Source organism: Coregonus clupeaformis, chromosome 30 (genome assembly GCF_020615455.1).
Source record: "Coregonus clupeaformis isolate EN_2021a chromosome 30, ASM2061545v1, whole genome shotgun sequence".
In the NCBI taxonomy this organism is placed as follows: Eukaryota; Metazoa; Chordata; class Actinopteri; order Salmoniformes; family Salmonidae; genus Coregonus; species Coregonus clupeaformis.
The window spans coordinates 15,123,771-15,144,329 of NC_059221.1; the positions used below are offsets into that span (position 1 = coordinate 15,123,771).

General features: G+C 42.8%; 1 protein-coding gene and 1 long non-coding RNA gene across 2 annotated transcripts in view; both read right to left on the reverse strand.

Moving 5' to 3' along the window:
* spryd3 (SPRY domain containing 3) overlaps positions 1 to 20,559 on the reverse strand; it is a 127,282-nt gene that overhangs the window by 54,857 nt on the left and 51,866 nt on the right. The window lies entirely within an intron of this gene.
* LOC121545819 lies at positions 13,495 to 17,952 on the reverse strand. The gene is made up of 3 exons (XR_005996302.1): positions 17,874 to 17,952; positions 14,131 to 14,273; positions 13,495 to 13,893 (listed from the first exon to the last, which is right to left on the reverse strand). It is a non-coding gene; the product is annotated as an uncharacterized LOC121545819 (long non-coding RNA).

Consider the following 20,559-nt stretch of genomic DNA (forward strand, 5'->3'; position numbering starts at 1 on the left):
CTTGTCCCGAAGCCACTCCTGCATTGTCTTGGCTGTGTGCTTAGGGTCACTGTCCTGTTGGAAGGTGAACCTTCGCCCCAGTCTGTAGCTCAGTTGGTAGAGCATGGCGCTTGCAACCAGAGAATCTTGTTTCCAAATCATGTCCAATCTATTAAATTTACCACAGGTGGACTCCAATCAAGTTGTAGAAACATCTCAAGGATGATCAATGGAAACAGGATGCACCTGAGCTCAACTTCGAGGCTCATAGCAAAAGGTCTGAATACTTATGTAAATAAGGTATTTCAGTTTTTTATTTTAAATAAATTTGCAAAAATGTCTAACAACCTGTTTTTGCTTTGTCATTATGGGGTATTGTGTGTAGATTGCTGAGGAAAAATGGTTATCCACTCCCATCCCTTTCATGAAGACTCCTGCATGGTTTCCACTTTCCACCATTAATCTCGTCCTTCGACTTCTAAGTGGAAGTTTAGTCGAGTAACTTTCCTTCAAAAGAAAAGAAGCAGCTGTTACCTAAAAGGAGTTTGGAAAGTAATTATTACACTTTGTGACATAATAGTCACATATAAGTCTCACATAAGAGTGAGTCAGTGTAAAAAAAAAAGAACACTCCCAGTTGGGGCCAGGGATGACCTAGATATAATTATTCCACTGCGCAAACACACACAATCAAGTGCGCACGCACGCACGCACATACACACAGCGCTACTCCCCACATGATGTGATATTAAGACCATAATTGCCTGCAGCAGAAGCCTCTTGCTGCCCCCCACCCCCCACTGATAATCTCTGGTTAGTTAGCTCCAGGGAAGGAGGGGAGGGGAGTGAGAGAGAGAGGAGAGAGAGTGTTAGTTACCTCCAATGAAAGAGAGGAGCTTCTCATCCCCCCCCACACACAGCGGAGTCGCTCACCACCTTCCGGAGACATTTGAAACCCCACCTCTTTAAGGAATACCTGGGATAGGATAAAGTAATCCTTCTACCCCCCCAAAAATTATTGTAAAGTGGTTATCCCACTGGCTATAGGGTGAATGCATCAATTTGTGAGAGTCGCTCTGGACTAGAGCGTCTGCTAAATGACGTAAATGTGCCCTTGAGCAAGGCACTTAACCCTAATTGCTCCTGTAAGTCGCTCTGGATAAGAGCGTCTGCTAAATGACTAAAATGTAAATGTAAAATGTAATCGCTTTATATGGTGATAGCTGGGAAACAAATTAACTCTGTCACTGGCCAAGTGTTTTATTTCCTCTGCAGAAAAACCGAGAGAGACGAGACCTCCCAGCCTTCGTTGTTTTTCTGGTCACCAGCGTACCAGCATCAAGTCACATTATGCTGGCTTGCAAAGTGATGTCTAATTCCTATTGGAATCCAGCCCCAAGTGGGGATATACAGTGCCTTGCAAAAGTATTCATCCCCCTTGGCATTTTTCCTATTTTGTTGCATTACAACCTGTAATTTAAATGGATTTTTATTTGGATTTCATGTAATGGACATCCACAAAATAGTCCAAATTGGTGAAGTGAAAAATTGTTTTAAAAAAATTGTTAAAAAATAAATAAATTACGGAAATGTGGTGCGTGCATATGTATTCACCCCCTTTGTTATGAAGCCCCTAAATAAGATCTGGTGCAACCAATTACCTTCGGAAGTCACATAATTAGTTAAATAAAGTCCACCTGTGTGCAATCTAAGTGTCACATGATCTGTCACATGATTTCAGTATATATACACCTGTTCTGAAAGGCCCCAAGAGTCTGCAACACCACTAAGCAAGGGGCACCACCAAGCAAGCGACACCATGAAGACCAAGGAGCTCTCCAAACAGGTCAGGGACAAAGTTGTGGAGAAGTACAGATCAGGGTTGGGTTATAAAAAAATATCTGAAACTTTGAACATCTCACGGAGCACCATTAAATCCTTTATTAAAAAATTGAAATAATATGGCACCACAACAAACCTGCCAAGAGAGGGCCGCCCACCAAAACTCACGGACCAGGCAAGGAGGGCATTAATCAGAGAGGCAACAAAGAGACCAAAGATAACCCTGAAGGAGCTGCAAAGCTCCACAGCGGAGATTGGAGTATCTGTCCATAGGACCACTTTAAGCCGTACACTCCACAGAGCTGGGCTTTACGGAAGAGTGGCCAGAAAAAAGCCATTGCTTAAAGACAAAAATAAGCAAACATGTTTGGTGTTCGCCAAAATGCACGTGGGAGACTCCCCAAACATATGGAAGAAGGTACTCTGGTCAGATGAGACTAAAATTGAGCTTTTTGGCCATCAAGGAAAACGCTATGTCTGGCACAAACCCAACACCTCTCATCACCCCGAGAACACCATCCCCACAGTGAAGCATGGTGGTGGCAGCATCATGCTGTGGGGATGTTTTTCATCGGGCTTCCAAGTAGTGCAGCGGTCTAAGGCACTGCAACTCAGTGCTTGAGGCGTCACTACAGATCCCCTGGTTCGATTCCAGGCTGTATCACAACCGGCCGTGATTGGGAGTCCCATAGGGCGGTGCACAATTGGCCCTGTGTCGTCTGGGTTTGGCCGGTGTAGGCCGTCATTGTAAATAAGAATTTGTTCTTAACTGACTTGCCTAGTTAAATAAAGGTTAAATAAATAAATAAAATTAAATAAAAAAATTGTCAGGGACTGGGAAACTGGTCAGAATTGAAGGAATGCTGGATGGCACTAAATACAGGGAAATTCTTGAGGGAAACCTGTTTCAGTCTTCCAGAGATTTGTGACTGGGACGGCGGTTCACCTTCCAGAAGGACAATGACCCTAAGCATACTGCTAAAGCAACACTCGAGTGGTTTAAGGGGAAATTTTTAATGTCTTGGAATGGCCTAGTCAAAGCCCAGACCTCAATCCAATTGAGAATCTGTGGTATGACTTAAAGATTACTGTACACCAGCGGAACCCATCCAAGGAGCTGGAGCAGTTTTGCCTTGAAGAATGGGCAGAAATCCCAGGGGCTAGACGTGCTAAGCTTATAAAGACATAGTTATGGCCATGTATATCCACACTGAAAATTAGGGTACAGTGTTGTTCCCTGGGGTACAAAACAGTCAAAGGTACACATAAGGTACCTTCAGAGGTACACAGGAACGCACATGGTTACTTTTAGGTTGTGTGGATCATCTAGTAATAAGGTCAGGGCTCTAAGTAAATACAAATTCATTGGTAGCACTGGTGCTTCCAACTTAAAAAAATTAGGAGCACAACATGAAATTTAGGTGAACAGAAAATAAGATGTTTTCAATTGATTGAGATACAGCTTATATTGGGACTATATCAGGGGTCTTCAACCTTTTCTTGCCCAGGGACCCCCTCCCAGGCAAACCGGCGACCGAGGGACTCTCATCATAGGTTAGCAAAACAATTATAATAATTCACGTCTTGTCTTATCATCAGGTGAATGATAATGACAAGTAATCAACATTTTTAAATGAATAGGTTTGGTAGGTAGTTTTTTTTTACCCCTCCCCCCCACATTATAATTGGAAGAGGAAGTGTAAACTCCAACTGCCTATTAGCTAGAAAGGTACATTTCTGATAAGAGCAGCTGTTTAGCTGGTTAAACAAAGGTTAGCCAAAAATGTATGTCCAAGTCAAGAAAGCTTACCAGCAGCACATTTTCAAAGCCTATGTCAGATACTCCAGTGAGTGTAATTGACTCCAATGAGTGAGTGTCATTTGCTTAATATTAGGAGTTGAGAAATACAGTTGACATCACATTTTACATTTGTCATTTAGCAGATGCTCTTATCCAGAGCGGCTTACAGGAGCAATTAGGGTTAAGTGCCTTGCTCAAGGGCAGACAGATTTTTCACCTAGTTGGCTCGGGGATTTGAACCAGCAACCTTTCAGTTACTGGTCCAAAGCTCTTAACCACTAGGCTACCTGCCGCCCATCATTAGAAATAAGATATTCTCCTCTTTTCTACTGTAGGTATATAATTCAACATTTGTTTATTCTGTTGTTGCTAGCGATATTTATAAAAACATTGCAATAAAATATTTTTTATACTACTTTTTTTTATTTTTATATATATATATATTTCCATTGACCCCCTGCAGTACCTCTGTGGACCCCCGGTTGAATACCCCTGGCATATATGAATTCTAGCTACATTTGAACCACATGTTGTGCCCTAGAAACTAATATGTAACACTGTAACTACATTGATTTATTATAAAAGCGAAAAATGTTGATACAAATACCTGTCATTGAAATTACAAAGTCCCGATGTACCAAGATGGCATAGCAGTGCGGTCGTGTTTTCTGTAGTGTCCTCATGTAAATAGCTTGTTTTTAGTTTTTGTCTTTTTCGTATATATTTCTCAATCTCACTTTCCATCCTTTAACTAAATATACTTTCCTGCAACCCGCCTCACCCAATGTGGAACAGATTCTGTTGTTTCTTCATACATTTTTATCCAGAACCTCTGGCTGAAACTAGCCAGCTAACTAGCTACTTGCTATTAGCCACCGTTAGCGGTCTTCACCATTGTACGTGGCCGTGGCCTGCACTACCTACCAGCCAGCTCTAGCCTGGACAATTGTCGGCCAGTCTGCACAGTCTGCACATCACGCTATCGAGCCAGAGCATATCGGATTTTCTGCCGGAATCACTGAATCACCTTAATACCGGATCATCGCAACTTGCTAGCTGCAACCGAATGGCTGTTGTCATTGTTGGCAAATCACCACTGTCCTGAGCTAGCCTCGAGCCAGGCCCATCTCCCGGCTATCTACCTCTCTGTCAACTGGACGGGACCTCCTGGTGTTGACACGGAGCCCCGCCGATCCATCACGACTGGTTTGCCGATGTAATCGTCTGATGTGGTTTCAACAGGCTTACCGTTGCGACGACCACAAAGATCCATCTGCTAGCCCCGGCCTGCTAGCACACGCAATCAACAGCCGTGCCTCCAGTTCACCTGTAGTGTAGAAGCCACTGAACTGCTCCCGGTCTTACTTATTGCTGTTCACTGGACCTTATGATGACTCAGCTACACAGCTGATGCCTGCTGGACTGTTCCTTTATACGTTACCCCATCCTGTTTAGCCTCAGCTCAAACTTTCGGCGCCATTACCAGCTGTTGTCTTAGCTCTCTCGAATAGCACCTGTGACTGCTTTATGCCTCTCTCCCATGTCAATATGCCTTGCCTATTGCTGTTTCGGTTAGTTCTAACTATACTTTTTCAATGTAGAGCCCCCAGTCCTGCTCAACCTGTCTCAGATAGCTCCTTTGTCCCACTCCCCACACACGCGGAGACCGGCTCAATCGGTGCCTCCAGTGATGCTATCTCTTTAATCTTTAGTCAAAGCTTAGTTTACCTCCACTGTACTCATATCCTTCCATATCCTTGTGTGTACATAATGCCCTGAATCTATTCTACAACGCCCGGAAATCTGCCCTTTTTTTTCTCTGTACCCAACGCACTAGAAGACCAGTTCTTAAAGCCTTTAGCCATATCCTTATTCTACTCCTCCTCTGTTCCTCTGGTGATGTAGAGGTTAACCCAGGCCCTGTAGCCCCCAGTATCACTCCTGCTCCCCAGGTGCTATCATTTGTTGACTTCTGTAACTGCAAAAGCCTTGGTTTCTTGCATGTTAACATCAGAAGCCTCCTCCCTAAGTTTGAGTTATTCACTGCGTTAGCACACTCCGCCAACCCTGATGTTCCTGGCTTAGGAAGGCCACCAAAGATTCTGAAATGTCCATTCCCAACTACAACATTTTCCATCTAGATATAACTGCCAAAGGGGGCGGAGTTGTAATCTACTGTAGAGATAGCCTGCAGAGCTCTATCATACTATCCAGGTCTGTGGCCAAACAGTTTGAGCTTCTACTTCTAAAAATCCACCTTTCCAGAAATAAGTCTCTCACTGTTGCCGCTTGCTACAGCCCCCCCTCAGCCCCCCAGCTGTGCCCTGAACACCATATGTGAATTGATTGCCCCCCATCTATCCTCAGAGTTCGTATTGCTTGGTGACCTAAACTGGGATATGCTTAACACCCCGGCTGTCCTACAATCTAAACTAGATGCCCTCAATCTCACACAAATTATCAAGGAACCTACCAGGTACAACCCTAAATCCGTTAACATGGGCACCCTCATAGATATCATCCAGACTAATTTACCCTCTAAATACACCTCCGCTGTCTTCAAACAAGATCTCAGCGATCACTGCCTCATTGCCTGCGTCCGTAATGGGTCCGCTGTCAAACAACCACCCCTCATCACTGTCAAATGCTCCCTAAAACACTTCAGCGAGCAGGCCTTTCTAATTGACCTGGCCCGGGTATCCTGGATGGATATTGACCTCATTCCGTCAGTAGAGGATGCCTGGTTGTTCTTTAAAAGTGCTTTCCTCTCCATCTTAAATAAGCATGCCCCATTCAAAAAATTCAGAACTAAGAACAGATACAGTGGGGGAAAAAAGTATTTAGTCAGCCACCAATTGTGCAAGTTCTCCCACTTAAAAAGATGAGAGGCCTGTAATTTTCATCATAGGTACACGTCAACTATGACAGACAAAATGAGAAAAAATAATCCAGAAAATCACATTGTAGGATTTTTAATGAATTTATTTGCAAATTATGGTGGAAAATAAGTATTTGGTCAATAACAAAAGTTTCTCAATACTTTGTTATATACCCTTTGTTGGCAATGACACAGGTCAAACGTTTTCTGTAAGTCTTCACAAGGTTTTCACACACTGTTGCTGGTATTTTGGCCCATTCCTCCATGCAGATCTCGTCTAGAGCAGTGATGTTTTGGGGCTGTCGCTGGGCAACACGGACTTTCAACTCCCTCCAAAGATTTTCTATGGGGTTGAGATCTGGAGACTGGCTAGGCGACCTAAACCTTCTTACGAATAATTGCTCCCACAGTTGATTTCATCAAACCAAGCTGCTTACCTATTGCAGATTCAGTCTTCCCAGCCTGGTGCAGGTCTACAATTTTATTTCTGGTGTCCTTTGACAGCTCTTTGGTATTCGCCATAGTGGAGTTTGGAGTGTGACTGTTTGAGGTTGTGGACAGGTGTCTTTTATACTGATAACAAGTTCAAACAGGTGCCATTAATACAGGTAACGAGTGGAGGACAGAGGAACCTCTTAAAGAAGAAGTTACAGGTCTGTGAGAGCCAGAAATCTTGCTTGTTTGTAGGTGACCAAATACTTATTTTCCACCATAATTTGCAAATAAATTCATTAAAAATCCTACAATGTGATTTTCTGGATTTTTTTCTTCTCATTTTGTCTGTCATAGTTGACGTGTACCTATGATGAAAACTACAGGCCTCTCTCATCTTTTTAAGTGGGAGAACTTGCACAATTGGTGGCTGACTAAATACTTTTTTTCCCCACTGTATAGCCCCTGGTTCACCCCAGACTTGACTGCCCTTGACCAGCACAAAAACATCCTGTGGCATACTGCATTAGCATCGAACAGCCCTCGCGATATGCAACTTTTCAGGGAAGTCAGGAACCAATATACACAATCAGTTAGGAAAGCAAAGGCTAACTTTTTCAGACAGAAATTTGCATCCTGTAGCACTAACTCCAAAAGTTTTGGGACACTGTAAAGTCCATGGAGAATAAGAGCACCTCCTCCCAGCTGCCCACTGCACTGAGGCTAGGAAACACTGTCACTACAGATTAAATCTAAGATAATCGAAAATTTCAACAAGCATTTTGCTACGGCTGGCCATGCTTTCCACCTGGCTACCCCTACCCCGGCCACCAGCTCTGCACCCTCCGCTGCAACTTGCCCATGCCCCCCCTGCTTCTCCTTCACCCAAATTCAGATAGCTGATGTTCTGAAAGAGCTGCAAAATCTGGACCCCTACAAATCAGCTGGGCTAGACAATCTGGACCCTTTCTTTCTAAAATTAGCTGCCGAAATTGTCTCAACCCCTATTACCAGCCTGTTCAACCTCTCTTTCGTAACGTCTGAGATCCCCAGAGATTGGAAAGCTGCCGCGGTCTACCCCTCGTCAAAGGGGGTGACACTCTAGATCCAAACTGTTACAGACCTATATCCATCCTGCCCTGCCTTTCGAAAGTATTTGAAAGCCAAGTTAACAAACAGATCACCGACCATTTCGAATCCCACCGTACCTTCTCCGCTATGCAATCTGGTTTCCGAGCTGGTCATGGGTGTACCTCAGCCACGCTCAAGGTCCTAAACGATATAATAACCGCGATCGATAAAAGACAGTACTGTGCAGCCATCTTCATTGACTGTCAATCACCGCATTCTTATTGGCAGACTAAATAGCCTTGGTTTCTCAAATGACTGCCTCGCCTGGTTCACCAACTACTTCTCAGATAGAGTTCAATGTGTCAAATTGGAGGGCCTGTTGTCTGGACCTCTGGCAATCTCTATGGGGGTGCCACAGGGTTAAATTCTCGGGCCAACTCTATTCTCTGTGTATATCAATGATGTCGCTCTTGCTGCTGGTGACTCTCAGATCCACCTCTACGCAGACGACACCATTTTGTATACATCTGGCTCTTCATTGGACACTGTGTTAACAAACCTCCAAACGAGCTTCAATGCCATACAACACTCCTTCCGTAGCCTCCAACTGCTCTTAAACACTAGTAAAACTAAATGCATGCTCTTCAATCGAACGCTGCTTGCACCCGCCTGCCCGACTAGAATCACTACTCTCGGCGGGTCTGACAATACCTAGGTGTCTGGTTAGACCGTAAACTCTCCTTCCAGACTCACATTAAGCATCTCCAATCCAAAGTTAAATCTAGAATCGCCTTCCTATTTCGCAACAAAGCCTCCTTCACTCATGCTGCTAAACATGCCCTCGTAAAACTGACTATCCTACCGATCCTTGACTTTGGCGATGTCATTTACAAAATAGCTTCCAACACTCTACTCAGCAAATTGGATGTAGTCTATCACAGTGCCATCCGTTTTGTCACCAAAGCCCCATATACTACCCACCATTGTGACCTGTACGCTCTCGTTGGCTGGCCCTCACTACATATTCGTCGCCAAACCCACTGGCTCCAGGTCAACTATAAATCACTTCTAGGCAAATCCCCGCCTTATCTTAGCTTATTGGTCACCATAGCAACACCCACCCGTAGTATGCGTTCCAGCAGGTATATCTCACTGATCATCCCCAAAGCCAACACCTCCTTTGGTCGCCATTCCTTCCAGTTCTCTGCGGCAAATGACTGGAACGAACTGCAAAAATCTCTGAAGCTGGAGACACTTATCTCCCTCACTATCTTTAAGCATCAGTTGTCAGAGCAGCTTACCGATCACTGCACCTGTACACAGCCCATCTGTAATTAGCCCACCCAACTACCTCATCCCCATATTGTTATTTACATTGTTATTTATTTAGCTCATTTGCACCCCAGTATCTCTATTTGTACATCATCTTCTGCATCTATCACTCCAGTGTTAATATTAAATTATAATTGTAATTATTTTGCACTATGGCCTATTTATTGCCTTACCTCCATAACATACTACATTTGCACACACTGTATATAGATTTTCTATTGTGTTATTGACTGTACGTTTTGTTTATTCCATATGTAACTCTGTGTTGTTGTTGTTTGTACCGCACTGCTTTGCTTTATCTTGGCCAGGTCGCAATTGTAAATGAGAACATGTTCTCAACTGGCTTACCTGGTTAAATAAAGGTGAAATAAAAAATAAATAAAAAATAGCGTTTCAGAGATAACCCACAGTAAGTTACAGCAAGTAATTGAAAAATAAACATGAACTTCCTGTTGACCAACTGACATTAAGTTACTAGAAAATGCACAGTAACCTCTTAACAGTGCAGCTCTTGATTGCCACAAGCTCTTATGATTGTAAAACTGGGAGCAGACAAATGAGGTGATCAACCTTCATCAACATAACAATAAAAACTGGTACAACACTAAAACGGTTGGCACAAATACAACATATTTTAGACCATGCCCCCAAATATGCTATTGAGCCCCCGCCAGCACATTAACCCCACCTATATTTCAAAGTGCAGTGAAAGTAAGATAAACAACTAGTCATTTTATAACAATATTTTTACTGCAACTCAGGTAACTTTTAACAGTGTGTACCAAGCACATCTGAAATATCCTATAAGTATAACTGTAGAACCTGTCATTGGATCTACCTGGAACCAGAGGGTTCTAAATGGAACTCAAAAGGGTTCCCATAAAGGGCCAAATCACAGGGTTCAACGTGGCACCCAAAAGGGTTCCCCCATAGGGACACATGACAGAATGTCTATTGGTTCTAATCTTTTAACAATCTGTATCATACCCACAGATCCAAGGCGTAGCAGGAAATTCAGAGGTTATGAGTTCAAATCTCAAGTGGGGCGGCAGGTAGCTTAGTGGTTAAGAGCGTTGTGCCAGTAACCGAAAGGTCGCTGGTTCTAATCACGAGCCAACTAGGTGAAAAAATCTGTCGATGTGCCCTTGAGCAAGGCACTTAACCCTAATTGCTCTGGATAAGAGCGTCTGCATAAAATGTAAATGTATCAGAATTTTGCTGGTCTGCAAAACCATTCCCATCATTATATTTCCCAGCATACTCTATTGCAGTTTTTTACCTCTGAAAAACCCAACCCCTTGTCCAAGTCGTGGGAGCCAGAAACAGTTAATTGCCAGACACGTCAACTGTAGTGGCCCTATGTTCTCCAAAGACCAAAAGGGTTTAAAGGGAAACATCACCACTAGACACTATTTGTGATGTTTTTCCTAATTCTGAGTGATGAGAGGGTTTCAGACAATTATGCACTATAGCGGTATTTTTACATTTTCATGCCGGGAGACATCATTGGTTGATTGATCCTAAATCTAATGTAGCCTAAGCCCTGCTCAGCAGGTAGGCTATAGCCAGATGAGATTTGTCTCCCCAGTGGTAGCTTAAGCTACTTCATTCCAGCAACACACAATTTTCAACAGAGCATTTGATAACAATAACCTAGCAAATTATATTGGTTGATACTTACCTAATAAAGCCAAATATTGCGCAAGCCATTTTACAAGGTGACACGCGGCCTACCTCTCGTTCGTCAGCGCGCGAAGCATAGCACAGCGCACAGTTTGACTACTGATATTGCCTGGGGTGGTTAGGCAAGCAAAATGGCTTGTTGATCAATGACTGTCAACGCAGTTACATGCTCGACACTGAAGGAGAGGACGCATCAGTTGTCACAAAAGATGAGGCATTTTCAGAAGATAATATGTAATATGAGCCAAAAATGTGAACCAGTGATTTGCAACGTTGGAATCAATTTTCTGACCAATGCATGCTACATTTGGATCTGTTTGGGGTCCCATAACAACAATCTCCCCTTGCATCAAAGTGACTCCGAACGCCTCACTGCATCACCCCAACACACCATATGCAAGTATTTCATATATTGCAATAACTGTTCCTGCATACTGCTGTGTAAACATACCTCGGTCTCATTTTACATTTACATTTTAGTCATTTAGCAGACGCTCTTATCTAGAGCGACTTACAGTTAGTGAGTGCATACATAAAAATAAAAAAATCATACTGGCCTCCCGTGGGAATCGAACCCACAACCCTGGTGTTGCAAGCACCATGCTCTACCAACTGAGCTACACAGGGCCCAGAGCAAATAAACGTTGTCTTGAATATTAGCCATGTCTACTTATTTGCTATATTGACAGACTTATTTATTGTGTTATTGAAACATGTTTACTTGCCAACAAATGAAAGTTTTAATGATACACCATCTCCCTGCATCATTTGTTTTAGCAGTAAGATTGTAGCTAGTTTATCCAAATACATTTCATGAACATCACGATGAATTGATCCAGAAGTTGAAGTCAACACTTTATTGGTTTCTGATGGAGCTGAAATCATTAAGTCATAAAGTTGATATAAAAAACCATTACATACATTGCATTCGGAAAGTATTCAGACCCTTTGACTTTCTTCATATTTTGTTACGTTACAGCCTTATTCTAAAATTGATTAAATTGTTATTTTCCTCATCAATCTACACACAATACCCCATAATGACAACGCAAAACAGACTTTTAGATTATTTTGCAAATGTATTAAAAATAAAAAACAGCAATATCACATTTACATAAGTATTCAGACCCTTTACTCATTACTTTGTGGAAGCACCTTTGGCAGCGATTACAGCCTCGACTCTTCTTGGGTATGACGCTACAAGCTTGGCGCACCTGTATTTGGGGTTCTTCTTTGCAGATCCTCTCAAGCTCTGTCAGGTTGGATGGGGAGCGTCGCTGCACAGCCATTTTCTGGTCTCTCCAGAGATGTTCGATTCGGTTCAAGTCCGGGCTCTGGCTGGGCCACTCAAGGACATTCAGAGACTTGTCCCGAAGCCACTCCTGCGTTGTCTTGGCTGTGTTCTTAGGGTCGTTGTCCTGTTGGAAGATGAACCTTCGCCCCAGCCTGAGGTCCTGAACACTTTGGAGCAGGTTTTCATTAAGGATCTCTCTGTAGTTTGCTCCGTTCATCTTTCCCTCGATCCTGACTAGTCTCCCAGTCCCTGCCGCTGAAAAACATCCCCACAGCATGATGCTGCCACCACCACGCTTCACCGTAACGATGGTGCCAGGTTTCCTCCAGACGTGACGCTTGGCATTCAGTCCAAAGAGTTCAATCTTGGTTTCATCAGACCAGAGAATCTTGTTTCTCATGGTCCGAGAGTCCTTTAGGTGCCTTTTGGCAAACTCCAAGCGGGCTGTCATGTGCCTTTTACTGAGGAGTGGCTTCCATCTGACCACTCTACCATAAAGGCCTGATTGGTGGAGTGCTGCAGAGATGGTTGTCTTTCTGGAAGGTTCTCCCATTTCCACAAAGGAACTCTAGAGCTCTGTCAGAGTGACCATCGGGTTCTTGGTCACCTCCCTGACCAAGGCCCTTCTCCCCCGATTGCTCAGTTTGGCCGGCCGGCCAGCTCTAGGAAGAGTCTTGATGTTCCAAACTTCTTCCATTTAAGAATGATGGAGGCCACTGTGTTCTTGGGGACCTTCAATGCTGCAGAATTTTTTTGGTACCCGTCCCCAGATCTGTGCTTCGACACAATCCTGTCGCGGAGCTCTACGGACAATTCCTTCGACCACATGGCTTGGTTTTTGCTCTGACATGCATTGTCAACTGTGGGACATTATCTAGACAGGTGTGTGCCTTTCCAAATCATGTCCAATCAATTGAATTTACCACAGGTGGACTCCAATCAAGTTGTAGAAACATCAAGGATGATCAATGGAAACAGGACGCACCTGAGCTCAATTTCGAGGCTCATAGCAAAGGGTCTGAATACTTATGTAAATAAGTACTTCTAAAAACCTGTTTTCGCGTTGTCATTATGGGGTATTGTGTGTAGAATGATGAGTACATTTTTTTTATTTAATTTATTTGAGAATAAGGCTGTAACGTAACAAAATGTGGGAAAAGGGAAGGGGTCTGAATACTTTCCGAATGCACTGTTTGTACAACAGCTAGCAATATTTATACCACAATGCAGTTGTGCGCATACTAGGCATTCTATATTTTACTACAACATCAGTCTAACTGAATATGGATATTGTGTTGGTTGAATGTTCCAGGCAGGCTCGAGAATGTTCTTTAGCTGGTGATCCTCTTCTTGTGTTGGGTAATTATATTAATGGCATCTGGTTTAGCAGACTTTGGGCTGTGGCGATGTTGGCAGGGATTTTGGGTTTGGGGAGCTGTGACTCTGGCTCCTTGTAGACAACCGTCTGGTCCTTTCTGCACTCCACAGACAGGTGGACAAGCCTCTCCCTGAAGAGGTGGGTTCTGGGCTCTTTCTTCACCACCCACTGCTTGCAGAAGATTGGTTTGTAGTGCAAGTCTCCTGGAAAGACATGAAAACTGATCATGATGATGTATATCCATACAATAAACCATATTAATCTGTAAACAAAAAAGGGTACAGTAGACTTGTATGCATTTTGTTACACTCAGTCAATAATTAGGCATTGAGATGGGCTATTAGCAAAGATGTGACAAGTTTGAGGGGTCTTGACTTGTAGACAGTTCAGTGTTTTGATGATTTTATTTTCTTAACAGGGTATTGCGCTTTCATAAATACCTTTGGCTGTCCTGGCTTGTTTCAGAGTCAGATGATGTTGAGCTTGAGCTTATTCCAGTCTGAAAGCATTCATCCAATAGGTCTACAGGCTCTGTACTACTAAAGCTGGTGTCAAGGTCATCGTCATCAGCAGCAAGATTAGTCTTTAGGTCGCACAGTAGTCAGAGATTAGACAACATTTTACTACTTTGTCCCCATCAATAGACACTCAAACAACGTACAGTGGGGAAAAAAAGTATTTAGTCAGCCACCAATTGTGCAAGTTCTCCCACTTAAAAAGATGAGAGAGGCCTGTAATTTTCATCATAGGTACACGTCAACTATGACAGACAAATTGAGAAAAAAAATTCCTGAAAATCACATTGTAGGATTTTTTATGAATTTATTTGCAAATTATGGTGGAAAATAAGTATTTGGTCACCTACAAACAAGCACGATTTCTGGCTCTCACAGACCTGTAACTTTAAGAGGCTCCTCTGTCCTCCACTCGTTACCTGTATTAATGGCACCTGTTTGAACTTGTTACCAGTATAAAAGACACCTGTCCACAACCTCAAACAGTCACACTCCAAACTCCACTATGGCCAAGACCAAAGAGCTGTCAAAGGACACCAGAAACAAAATTGTAGACCTGCACCAGGCTGGGAAGACTGAATCTGCAATAGGTAAGCAGCTTGGTTTGAAGAAATCAACTGTGGGAGCAATTATTAGGAAATGGAAGACATACAAGACCACTGATAATCTCCCTCGATCTGAGGCTCCACGCAAGATCTCACCCCGTGGGGTCAAAATGATCACAAGAACGGTGAGCAAAAATCCCAGAACCACACGGGGGGACCTAGTGAATGACCTGCAGAGAGCTGGGACCAAAGTAACAAAGCCTACCATCAGTAACACACTACGCCGCCAGGGACTCAAATCCTGCAGTGCCAGACGTGTCCCACTGCTTAAGCCAGTACATGTCCAGGCCCGTCTGAAGTTTGCTAGAGTGCATTTGAATGATCCAGAAGAGGATTGGGAGAATGTCATATGGTCAGATGAAACCAAAATAGAACTTTTTGGTAAAAACTCAACTCGTCGTGTTTGGAGGACAAAGAATGCTGAGTTGCATCCAAAGAACACGATACCTACTGTGAAGCATGGGGGTGGAAACATCATGCTTTGGGGCTGTTTTTCTGCAAAGGGACCAGGACGACTGATCCGTGTAAAGGAAAGAATGAATGGGGCCATGTATCGTGAGATTTTGAGTGAAAATCTCCTTCCATCAGCAAGGGCATTGAAGATGAAACATGGCTGGGTCTTTCAGCATGACAATGATCCCAAACACAACGAAGGAGTGGCTTCGTAAGAAGCATTTCAAGGTCCTGGAGTGGCCTAGCCAGTCTCCAGATCTCAACCCCATAGAAAATCTTTGGAGGGAGTTGAAAGTCCGTGTTGCCCAGCAACAGCCCCAAAACATCACTGCTCTAGAGGAGATCTGCATGGAGGAATGGGCCAAAATACCAGCAACAGTGTGTGAAAACCTTGTGAAGACTTACAGAACAGAAAACGTTTGACCTGTGTCATTGCCAACAAAGGGTATATAACAAAGTATTGAGAAACTTTTGTTATTGACCAAATACTTATTTTCCACCATCATTTGCAAATAAATTCATTAAAAATCCTACAATGTGATTTTCTGGATTATTTTTCCTCATTTTGTCTGTCATAGTTGACGTGTACCTATGATGAAAATTACAGGCCTCTCTCATCTTTTTAAGTGGGAGAACTTGCACAATTGGTGGCTGACTAAATACTTTTTTCCCCCACTGTATATATCCACCCCCCCCCCTCATGTCAATAGATTTACATTTACATTTTAGTCATTTAGCAGACGCTCTTATCCAGAGCGACTTACAGGAGCAATTAGGGTTAAGTGCATACTAACCTTCACACACAATACCCACCACCAATAGACACCAGTCAGTCACCTCCTTTTCTCAAATTTGGACTTCATGGCTTGCATGAACAATCAACTAAGCCTCCATAACACAGAGAAAACTACAGTATAATTTGTAGCCTACTTGTAACACACCAACTATGACCAGAGACAGGCCATGTTTATTCCTAGCTCCAGTATACACTACCAGTCAAAAGTTTGAACACATCTACTCATTCAAGGGTTTTTCTTTATTTTTACATTGTAGAATAATAGTGAAGACATCAAAACTATGAAATAACACATATGGAATCATGTAGTAACCAGAAAGGTGTTAAACAAATCAAAATATATTTTATATTTGAGATACTTCATATATCCACCCTTTTCCTTGATGACAGCTTTGCACACTCTTGGCATTCTCTTAACCAGCTTCACGAGGTAGTCACCTGGAATGCATTTCAATTAACAGGTGTGCCTTCTTAAAACTTAATTTGTGGAATTTCTTTCCTTCTTAATGCGTTTGAGCCAATCAGTTGTGTTGTGACAAGGTAAGGGGGTATACAGAAGATAGCCCTATTTGGTAAAAGACCAAGTCCATATTATGGCAAGAACAGCTCAACTAAGCAAAGAGAAACGACAGTCCATCATTACTTTAAGACATGAAGGTCAGTCAATACGGAACATTTCAATAACTTTTAAAGTTTCTTCAAGTGCAGTCGCAAAAACCATCAAGCGCTATGATGAAACTGGCTCGCATGAGGACTGCCACAGGAATGGAAGACCCAGAGTTACCGCTGCTGCAGAGGATAAGTTCATTAGAGTTAACAGCCTCAGAAATTGCAGCCCAAATAAATGCTTCAGAGTTCAAGTCACAGACACATTTCAACATCAACTGTTCAGAGGGGACTATGTGAATCAGGCCTTCATGGTCGAATTGCTGCAAAGAAACCACTACTAAAGGATACCAATAAGAAGAAGACACCTGCTTGGGCCAAGAAACACAAGCAATGAACATTAGACCGGTGGAAATGTGTCCTTTGGTCTGGAGTCCAAATTTGAGATTTTTGTTTCCAACCGCTGTGTCTTTGTGAGACGCGGTGTGGGTGAACGGATTATCTCCACATGTGTAGTTCCCACCATAAAGCATGGAGGAGGTGGTGTTATGTTGTGGGGGTGCTTTGCTGGTGACACTGTCTGTGATTGATTTAGAATTCAAAGCACACTTAACCAGCATGGCTACCAAAGCATTCTGCAGTGATACGCCATCCCATCTGGTTTGGGCTTAGTGGGACTATCATTTGTTTTTCAACAGGACAATGAACCGACACACCTCCAGGCTGTGTAAGGGCTATTTGACCAAGAAGGAGAGTGATGGAGTGCTGCATCAGATAACCTGGCCTCCACAATCCCCCGACCTCAACCCAATTGAGATGGTTTGGGATGAGTCGGACGGCAGAGTGAAGGAAAAGCAGCCAACAAGTGCTCAGCATATGTGGGAACTCCTTCAAGGCTGTTGGAAAAGCCTTCCAGGTGAAGCTGGTTGAGGGAATGCCAAGAGTGTGCAAAGCTTTCATCAAGGCAAAGGGTGGCTATTTGAAGAACCTCAAATATAAAATCTATTTTGATTTATTTAACACTTTTGTGGTTACTACATGATTCCATATGTATTATTTCATAGTTTTGATGTCTTCACTATTATTCTACAATGTAGAAAATATTAAAAATAAAGGAAAACCCTGGAATGAGTAGATGTTTCCAAACTTTTGACTGTATTTATTTGCTGATCATAGAGTCATGGAAAGATTTAGCAAAGGTGACTTACACTAGTTCCTGGTTCTGAACTTGATGTTGATGCTGCTGCAGATGTTGATGGGATCGGACTCTAAATGGAACACACAGTCACATTAGCCTCTGCGGTAGTTAGTTAGCTAGCTAGCGGTTAGATACAGTCCGGTAAGCTGTAGCTAATGTAACCTAATGAAGCTAACATTAGCTTGCAAAGTTACACATCACATCGCCAGATAGCAGCTGGCTATTTACATTGATTTGCTTTGAAATGTCTAGCCAGCGTATTATGAAAGCTAGCTAGCTAGATTTTAGTTTAGATAAACACATTAGCTAGTTAGCTAGCTAACATATCTACGTTACCTCAGCTCGATTTCTTTTCTGCTGTGCTGATGATGGCTGATCAGATGCTTTGAAGTGAAGTGGAAAATTGATGGAATAGCATAACTTTTCAACGTTCGACGATCTGGCAACCCCATCAGTTGAGACAGTTAAACTTCGAAATCCTCTGGCTGAAAGTGGTGTTTATAAACAAAGATGTTTTGAGATTTCTTCACATCAACTGGATCAGAAATCTGTATATAATGATAAGGTGTTCACATCTCCACCCTAACAATGGGAGTTGTTGTCCCAAAGGCGAGAAGGCAGGCGACAAGATTGGGTCCAAAATAAGCCCATAGAAACGCATTGGGCTTATTTTGGACAGATTTTGGTGAGAGTGAAATTTGGTTCGGGCCCCCCCACCTTGCAAGCCAAACATTTTAGCGGCTCCCCTCTTGACAGCGGAGAGAAAGACTTGACGTTTTAGAGTTAATTTCCTGGAATTCTACACATTTTGCCATGGGACGTAGCGATCATTTTGCAGTTTTAAAGCAAGTTTGCGGCAAATCTACACATTGTGCCATGGGGTGGAGAGAAGATTTTGCAATTTTATAATTAATTTCATGCAATTCTATTCATTTTGCCATGGGGTGGAGAGAAACATTTGCAGTTTTACAACTAATTTCCTGCAATTCTACACACTTTGCCATATGTTGGAGAGAAATGTTTGCAGTTTGTAATATAATATCTGAGTGAGAGGGACTTAAAGTCAATGGGGCCCCCCGGTCGGTTATTCGACCGCAATTACTACAAGTTTAGATAGCTGGACACTAGACTAACTTAACAATCCAAAATAAATGTAACTGACATGGGCTAATTGAGTGACTGACATAACATGATAAAAACTGCTGATGCACAAACAAATAAAAAAAATGGCAGCAGAACCAGCTAGACCATGCTGGTCAGAACAGCTTGACCAGCATCCGACCAGCAAAGACCAGCTTAAAATGTATGCTGGTCCATGCTGTTTTTTTCAGCAGGGCTGAAGAGAATAAATGGAACATACGAGAAAAGAAACATCTCTATTGTCAGTGGTGCATCCCAAATGGCACACTATTCCTTATATAGTGCATTCCTTTTGATCAGAACCCTAATGACCAACAAAAGTAGTGCACTATATAGGGAATAGGATGCCATTTTGGACACAGGTGTGTAGAACAGCTCAACTAACTAACAACTCGGCTAAACTATGATGAACCAGAACCAATATTTTGAATATCATCAAGAGTCACACAGTCTTACTTTCAACTGTAGCTGGCCATTTAAATCAATAAAAGTCTTAATCTGTGTCACTGTCATTTGTGTGAGATATCATCTCTCGCCATCTAGGAGATTTTTCAGAAATGATGCAGACTTAAGCGGAAATGTTCAGTGAGCCGTCTAGTTAAAGAAGCAGGTTGACCCGGCCTCGCCTAAACCTCCCACATGCAGTATTCATCAGAGCTTCCTTTCATACTCACACACACTTTCTCACGCTGTTCTGTTCCCATCGTGGAGACAGTCAGAGGACACTCCGGTCGGTGCCACTGCCTATAGTGTCTGCCTGCCGGCCTGCCTAGTGGTTCTCAACAGGGGAATTACACAGTTTATGGGAAACTGATGAACTTCAGCAGATCAAACAGTATCATGATGGGACGCATGACAACTGTTCCTCCAAGGAAGGAACCAGGAAACCTTAGAAGGGTGTTTGCTCCTCTAGCAAATGGAAATAACATGACTGGTGGTTCAGACAAAACTCTACGGAGAGGTGCATGTGTTGGCTGGAGACCAGCACAAATGATAATATAGTCTTTGTGCTGCTCAAGTTTAAGTGGGGGAACGTGGAAGGGGCAAGAGGACATGATGATTTGATCTTTATAGGTTAATAGACACACTAAGAAGAATAACTTGGGATTTAATACTAGAATTGTCAAAGACTCTAGTCACCCAAGTCATAGACTGTTCTCTCTGCTACCGCACGGCAAGCGGTACCAGAGCACCAAGTCTAGGTCCAAATGGCTCCTTAACAGCTTCTACCCCCAAGCCATAAGACTGCTGAACAATTAATCAAATGGCCACCCGGACTATTTACATTGACATTCCCCCCACCCCCCTTTGTTTTTACACTGCTGCTACTTGCTGTTTATTATCTATGCATAGTCACTTTACCCCTACCTACATGTACAAATTACCTCGACTAACCTGTACCCCCGCACATTGACTCCTGTATATAGCCTCGTTATTGTTATTTTATTGTGTTACTTGTTGTTTTTTTACTTTAGTTTATTTAGGAAATATTTTCTTAACTCTATTTATTGAACTGCATTGTTGGTTAAGGGCTTGTAAGTAAGCATTTCATGGTA